Source organism: Papio anubis, unplaced genomic scaffold (genome assembly GCF_008728515.1).
Source record: "Papio anubis isolate 15944 unplaced genomic scaffold, Panubis1.0 scaffold279, whole genome shotgun sequence".
Classification (NCBI taxonomy): domain Eukaryota; kingdom Metazoa; phylum Chordata; class Mammalia; order Primates; family Cercopithecidae; genus Papio; species Papio anubis.
The window spans coordinates 108,959-117,306 of record NW_022162880.1 but is presented as its reverse complement, the minus strand read 5'-3'; the positions used below and the strand labels follow the sequence as shown (position 1 = coordinate 117,306).

Here is an 8,348-nt window from a genome sequence, read left to right as displayed (position 1 = left end):
CCTTGCAGCCATAAGTAATATCTGGGACTTAGCCCAGGCCATCCATGCTCTGCACCAACTTGTCACACTGTCATCTCACAAAATAAATCTTGGCACTTTAATGAAGAGTAGTTATTAAGTTCACCAGGTTACTGGCGGCACCAGTGCCATAAAGTGAGGCAGGATGCACCAGCAGCCCACGCGCTTGGCTACTAATATTTGCCTCTCCCATGCACACCACATGCTTAAGGAACAAAGCTGTGATCCTCAGTAACAATGGCCAGGCACGGTGCTAACTGTGTACACGATCTGTTTCCTTACTTCTCACCACAATCTCCTGAGGTATAAGAATTTCCGTTTTATGTATGAGGAAACTGAGGCTCAGAGGTGATCAACAACTTGCTGGTTACATGGTAGACACACATGAGAGGACCCTGTTCAGAGGGGTCATATTTACCCAACACGTGCCAAGCATCCTGTGAGCTCTAGGAGTCCACAGCACTTAGGGCTGGTTCCCTCCTGTGTTCCCAGCATTTAGGATGGAGTCTGTAAAGTCCTGCTTTCAACAGTGAGTTGTTCAATGTTACTCATAACTAACATTGGAAACACAACAAAAACAGACAACAATCCCTAAAGGCCAGAGAGGCAGACAGTGTAACAAATGTTCATTTTGGAGTCACAAGTAGGTTTGAACTCAGAACTATGTTCTGTGGCCGCGACTGCACCCACGTGGACATCTGCTGTATTTCCTCCAGCCTGACCTACTTCAGGGCAAGTGAAGGACTGCAGAGCTGCTCCTCCCTAGGATGCTGACTTGTGAAAGTGGCTGCGGCCCTTTGCAATTAGACACTCTAAGACCTCAATTCTGTGCACTTAAATATATACAGTGACCTAAGTGCTGATGTGACCAAACGACAAGGGAAATTGTGAAATTGTTCCCATTAAAATCAGCCCTAGAGGCAACCACTGCATAACCAAGAGGAAGGCCTGGCCAGGTCCTCGGGTTTTTATCATAGGATCACAGCTTCTCCACAGCTTTCCACCTCCAAAGCTCTCATTTCCCTCCCTGCCACGCCAACCCCTGCCTCTGCCCCCTTCCCACACATACACACAAACAACACATTCTTCTAACAGCCACTGTATCCGTGGAAAACCTTCAGCTGTGTTTCTAACCGGAAGGAGGGACTGTTCCTATAAGATTTTAAAAAACAGGTATCCTCTCTGCTCTAGTTTCGGGGGGGCGGGTGGAAGACAGCAAACAAGCTGGGGCACTAAGCTTCGCATTCTCATCTTGTGCCTGGGAGACTCACTTTTTCATATCACGTCTTCCTGGGTTCATGAGACAGGGATACTTCAGCTCTTGGCGGGGTATCCGCTACAGAGCCTCATCACAGCACCTCAATTACACTGCTAACAGTAAAGAAGAAAATTTGAACCAATTTTAGAACGAGTTAAGAGGGAATAAGAAAAATCCCAGCTATGATCTTTTTAAACATAAGTTGTGAAATAGTTCCCTCTTGTGGCTAAACTGGGAATTGCCACTTTAACCTTCCGGTTCTCCAATGGCTGGAAGTTAATCAACTTTTTAGTGTCAGAAGAAGCCTATGGACGTCTTCCGAAATTTATAATTACAAAGAAAACTAATTGCATTTCAATTAATTTATCCAATTATGAACAAGTGGGGGCTATGCAGATAGATGTTGTTTTTTAACACAGTAAACAACAAGACCTAATGGCAGGTCTAATTACCATAAATTCATGATATGCTCATTTGTGATGGGCATAAATGACATTTTGAGAAATCAGTGGCAGCTGTAACAATATGTGAAAAGCTGAGATTTCTAGAAATAACAAAGTCTCAGTTTCTGGTACTACTACAAAGGTTGGTTTTTTGCTATTTATAACTGAAGTAAATTCTAAATTTCAGAAGTTAAGCTCTAATCTTCTCCCATTCTAGTTCATTGAGCTCTTGAAGCCTCAGCCTCCCAAAGTGCTGGGATTACAGGTATGAGCCACCATGCCTGGACCTCTAGTTCACTGATCCTTTGAATTCTATTCCTGGGCCCCTTGGGGTTGGTGAAACCCAGCTGTTCTAATCTAGCTTAATTCATTCATTGAGCAGCCTCTTTACATGAGGCAAAGTTACCAATTTTGTAGTATTTCTGGGGAAAAAATCCTCCAAGGTGTGTGAGAACTAGGAAATCTGAATTAAATGGTCAACCCAAAACATTGTATACAGCTGAAACAAATCCAAAAAGTCAGAAGCACCAGCTTCCCTCCTGTCCTGGCTGAACATCCCCCTGTTGAAGTGAACTTCAGCCAAATAAAGTGTAGAGAGGACTAGAGGCAAAGGAGGGCCATTAAACCCAGCAAAGTCTCCACAAGCGTGGGGTGGTGGGGGCAGGTTTGCCTGTACTAGGAATAATTAAAACAGCCAAGTGTCTGAGCATCTACCAGGGCCAGTCTGTTCCGCTTTCTAACACTCTCAAGAAGGGATCGTTACTCTCATTTCAACAGTGAGGCAATGGAGGCTTAGATGGAAAAGTCTTGCCCAGAGTCATACGGCTGTTTAGTGGTGAGGCCAACACTGCCTCCCAGAAGACCCCATGGGCCCCCATGGCTTGGGGAGAAAAGCCAGTCCACAGGGAGGCTCCCTGTTGTATCCATGCCTCTGGCAGAGGCAGCGAGTGGGCAAGACAAGGTCGGCTGAAGACCCCACAGCCACAGATAGTGACTCCCACAGCACAGCACCCATGGCCCACAAAGGACCCCCTGGATGGAGCACCCAGACCCCGCTCTATAAGCCTCTAATCTACCAAGGAATTCTGCACCAAGTCCAAATGTACTTCTTCTCCCTGCTGAGCTTACTAACCCTCATCTGACCACCTCTCTCTTGTGCTTACATCTTCTTGGCGCTTTTTACATTTAACTGAGGTCTCCTGCCTGCTGCCCCTTCTCACCTCTGAACCCCCCAACACATGGCTCTTTGTCTGAAACGCTCCACTGCCCAGCCGGCACAAGCACCACCTTCCCCACTCCACACAAAAGCACACCCAGAGCGGGCAGCAGTCTCCCTAGGAAGGAGCACCAGTGGTGTCCCAGCAACTACAGTCAGGTCCACCCTGGATTCCTGCCCCCAAGCCCTCCTCAGCCATTAACATCAACTGCAAGATTTCCTTATGGCTGAACACCCTGTGAAATGTCCCATGTCTCCCCATATGTCCCAGTGGCCTCCTCAGGACCAATCCCCGAGGCAGGGTACGCCTGGTTAACCTCACTGTGCCCCCCACCAGTAGGCCCCCGCCCCCCACAAAGGGCAGAGGGTGCGCCCTCACTCTTGGGACCCAGGATTAAAAGCCCAGTTCCCAGGAGTTTGGGAGAGTCCTTCAGGATAATTAGCTTTGGTGACATGTCAGCATGTACTGGCCTGAACAGCAAGGCCTGGGTGCGAGCCACCAAAATCAGCCTTCTCTTTGACTGGTTTCCGTCACCCACTAGCACCCAGCCTTTACAGCATCTGTGGTTGGGAGCAGGTGTGAGGGTGAGGGTCTGTTAGATAGAGCTTGGAATGGGACATGCCACCCAGGTTTGTCCACAATGTTCTGATGGCACAGCCCTGGCTTGTGAAGTTCAGCGCTGAGGACGAGCCCCTGCACCCCGTCCTCACTGGGTAGGTGCAGACACTTTTCGGCGGCCCACTGTGCGCTGGTGATGGTTGCAGCACCAAGAAGGCATACTCTGGAGTTCTGAGTAGTCAGACTTAGCGCTGAAGCTTCCTGTGCTCTGAGAGCCCTGGGGCCCAAGGGCCTCACCCTTTTGACATCACTGAGCTCCACAGTTTCTCAGCCTCTGATCTGGTCCATCTCAGAAATGGGCCCCAGGGATCAAACAGGCTTCTTCTGACTCTAAAATGTTGATTAACTTCTCGTGCATCTCAGAAATGGGCCCCAGCAAGACTCAGATGCTCTTCTACTGGGGCCAAGTGGGAGCTTCATTCTCCCAAAAACACCCATTGTTTCTAGTGGGTTCATTTCCACCATGGCAGCCTTCTCCACAGGTGGGGCAATGCATTGGCCTACGCCTTACGTAGCATGATCAGGCTGGGCCACTGTAGGAATATTCTTGAATGCCAGGATTCATGTTCTTCTTTCGCAGTCATAGGGCATTTTGCCTGGGAAATAAGAAAAAAAAAAGGAAAAAAAAGAACACTCCTCAGCACTGTGGCGTAAGTGATTTACCTCCCCCCATTCTGGTGACCCTCATATCTGACCAGCGGGTGAAAACATTCAGGCTACTCTTCAAACTCAGTTTCATCCCCCTCCCAACAGCAGCTTCTGAGAGCCTTATTTCTGCTCACCAATTCTCCAATGGGCGTCATCATCAGACCATGGGGTGCAGTTGTGCATGATGTAAATATTCTTTGCCATTCCAGAGATGGACCAAATGTGCTGGGTGGCTGTGAATTGAAGCCCACCAACCCAGAGACACAAGAAATATTCACTGACTGATTGATTGATTGAATTTATTTCTGACTCAGAAGCTCATTCCTCAGGGTGCTGAGAAATTCCATCTCAGTAATGACTGGTTCCCCACACAAACACCCCAGGGGTTGCCAGGTGCTCCCTGGGCTACTGCCTGGTCTCACGGTCCCTTCAGATGTGGAAGCCCCACTGCGTTTGAAGCATGACCCCTCTGGGAATGCTGTGATCTCCTACACCAAAAACTCATCCTCTCTGAAATGTTACCACTCCCTTTGACTCCTGCCAGAGACTGCAGCTTCTGCTGCCACCCACCCTCCAACCCAACAAACAATCCCAGGGGCAGAAATATGCAACGGGTTTAGCCACCTGGCTGGAGATGAAAACAGGGACAAATACAAGAGCACTGCCACCCACAAATTCACATCTTAATACAGTATTCACTTGCAAACCTATCCTTCTAGCTCAATGTCCTTCTCTTCTGGAATACAAATTCCCAGGCGCGGTTTAATCCCCAGCACCTAGAAGAAGAGTAAGCAGTCTCTCAACATACAGTTTTGAATGACTAGGAAGAAAAAAAAATGAAGGGATAAACGATGGATATAAGGAATGAGAGCAAAAGTCTTTCTAAAAAACAAAACTCCATGAAACAGGAGAAACTTTGAAAACTAACATCTAACTGCAGTGAGATCCCAGCTTCATCACAGGCCAGTCCCAGGTATTCAAGCTCCCTGTGCCTTGTTTCTTCCTCTCCCGTAAAATGGGAGATCAAATCAGTGGCCACCTCACAAGTGGTGCTCAGCTAAAATAAGTTAATGGACTTTAAATGCTTAGAAGAGGACCCGTAACATGACAAGCATTCAGTAAGTGTTAGCTGTTTTCAGCAGCAGAGGCAAGAGCAGCAGCCAAGAGGAAGCTACACTCATTGGAGCAGTTCAGCTGAGAGGCAACAGGGTGAAAGGAACCCGAGCCCCAGCTCAGCTACTTGGCAGCCATGTGGCCTTGGACAAGTTGCTCAGCTTCTCTACAATGAAGTTGACTCCTCTGTTTTGAATGAATATGAAAGAAAAAATACCATTTTCATAAGGTTCATATGAAACTTCAATGAATTATTACGGGCTGGGCATGGTGGCTCATGCCTGTGTGAAAGGAAAATCTTGGAAATCTTGGGGCCCCGAAATTACTAAGCTAAAGGGAAAAGTCAAGCTGGGAACTGCTTAGGGCCAACCTGTCTCCCATTCTATGAAAACTCAACCCTCTGCTCACTGAGATAAATGCACATCTCATTGCCTTCTTTGGAGAGTCTAATCAGAAACTCAAAAGAATGCAATCATTTGTCTCTTATCTACCTATGACCTGGAAGGCCCCTCTGGGCTTGAGTCTTCCCACCTTTGCTTCAAGTTGTCCCCCTTTCCAGACCAAACCAATGCTCATCTTACATATGTTGATTGATGTCTCGTGTCTCCTTAAAAAGTATAAACCAAACTGTGCTCTGACCACTTCGGGCACGTGTCGTGAGAACCTCCTAAAGCTGTTTCACAAGCACGTGTCCTCAACCTTGGCAAAATAAACTTTCTAAATTAACTGAGACCTGGCTCATATTTTGGGGGTTCACACCTGTAATCCCAGAACTTTGGGAGGCCAAGGCAGGAGGATCACTTGAGGCCAGGAGTTCAAGATCAGCCTGGGAAAAATAGTTAGACCCCCATTGCTACAAAAAAAAATTGAAAATTAGCCAGGTGAAGTGGCACACACCTGTAGTCCTAGCTGCTTGGGAGGCTGAGGTGGGAGGATGTTTTTGAGCCCAGAAGGTCAAGGATGTAATGAGCTATAATAATGCCACTGCTCTCCAGCCTGGGCAACTCTGTCTCTAAAAAGTAAAAATAAAATGAATTATTCAAATACTCATCACAGCGCTTAGAACTAGCAAGTGCAAATACATAGCTGATGTTGAGCAAGTCGCTATTGTAAGGTCAGCTAAGAGAAAGGATGAGTAGACCCAAAGTCAGCCAAGTGAGTTTACTGACCTGCCAGGCTGCTCCTTGACAGGCAGAGGCAGCCCCGAGCTCACACACCAGGGAGGTTTATGGGGGTTGACTGTGGGGGCTGGCATGGCATACATTCTGAGTAAACCCACACCCTAGAGTTGTTTTGCTACATCCTAACAGCACTGCATTATTTCTAGCTCAGGTTACATAACATCTAAAGGAAATGGGGGGGGAATCCTTGCAGGAACAGGGGGCTAAGTTTCACCTATTATATAAAAGAAAGCGGCTACCATGATATCAGTGAAATCGAGCAGCTACTAACTAGAGGGGAAAATGTGAGATCAGTAAAGATTGTACCAAATCACAAAATATGATGGCCATATTTGAAAATTGTTTTGGAATGCTCAACATCACTAATCATCAGAGAAACGCAAATCACAACCACAATGAAATGTCATCTTACCCAGTCAGAATGGCTACTATTAAAAAGACAAAAATAAACAGATGTTGGTGAGGATCTGAAGAAACGGGAACTCTTATACAGTTTTGGTGGGAATGTAGACTAGTAGAGTCACTATGGAAAACTGTATAGAGATTTATCAAAAAACCTAAAATAGGAGAGGTGGAGCAAGGTGGCCAAATAGAAGCCTCCAGCCATCACCCCCTCTGCAGGAACACCAAAGTGAACAACTATCCACAAAAGAAAGCACTTCACAAGAACCAAAAATCAGTGGTTGGACATATAACACATTCTCTATAAAAAAAGAGTACATTGAGAAGTAAAACTTAGTCATGACTTTATTAAATATGTCAGTCCCTAATCATTCTTACAGTATTTTGCTATGTTCAGAATATAAAAGAAAAAAAGTAAATTGCAAAAAATATTGTATCTATAAGAAATTTAAACATTTTTAGTATTAAATACTTCAAAAAACTGGTTTTTTACCTTTTTTAAAACTAAAACTAGAATTACTACTTGATCCAGTAATCCCTCTATTGAGTATCTCCTCAAAGGAAAAATAAATCAATGTACCAAAGGGACACCTGCACACACAGGTTTATTCAGCACTATTCACAACAGCTAAAGTATGGAATCAACCTAAGCACCTATAAATAGATGAATGGATAAAGTAAAGAAACTGTAGTATATATACACACAGTAGAACATCATTCAGCCATAAAAAACAAATACAATTATGTCATTGGCAGCAACATGGATGGAACTGGAGGTCATTATCTTAAGTGAAATAAGCCAGGCACAGAAAGACAGATACTGCATATTCTCACTCAAATGTGGGAACTAAAAAATTTGATCACTTGGAGGTATAGAGTGCAAAACGAGACAACAGAGGCTGGGAAGGGTGAGTGGGGGCAAGGAGAAGAAGAGAAGTGGGGTAAAGGACACAAACATAGAGTAAGATGGAATAAATTCAATGTTTGATACCAGAGTAAGGTGGTTATGCTTAACAGAAATGTATTGTTCCTGGGTGATGGGCACCCTGAATATCCTGGCTTGATCACTACGCATTATATACATGTATCAAAATGTCACATGTACCCCATAAGCTTGGACTAATTTTTTCAAACACATTGGTGACACTGTGTGGCAGACCAAGTGCTGCAGAAAAAGGAATTGTGAATTAGATTATTTCAAGAAACTTCTCCAATCAAGAAAAAGGTTGAAGATTAAAATAATGGGTAGAAAATAATAGTAGCTAACATTACTAAACATTTATTATGTGCTATAGAGATAGAAAACATGTGGAGAGATCTAGTATCTGTAACAACAGAGACTCCAGAAAGCAGTCGAGAGCGCATGGAAGAGAAGCGATAAATCCTCTAAGCTTACTAAAGGCTTGAGTATTTGTATCCAAAGCTCATCTGGACTTCTGGGGTTCTGCTC

At 45.2% G+C, this 8,348-nt stretch overlaps 1 long non-coding RNA gene across 1 annotated transcript; it reads right to left on the bottom strand.

The window, feature by feature from the left end:
• Positions 1-1,623: 1,623 nt before the first annotated feature.
• Positions 1,624-6,253, bottom strand: LOC108584735. Its single transcript, XR_001900197.2, has 2 exons — positions 6,213-6,253; positions 1,624-4,978 (listed from the first exon to the last, which is right to left on the bottom strand). It is a non-coding gene; the product is annotated as an uncharacterized LOC108584735 (long non-coding RNA).
• Between the last annotated feature and the right edge of the window lie 2,095 nt (positions 6,254-8,348).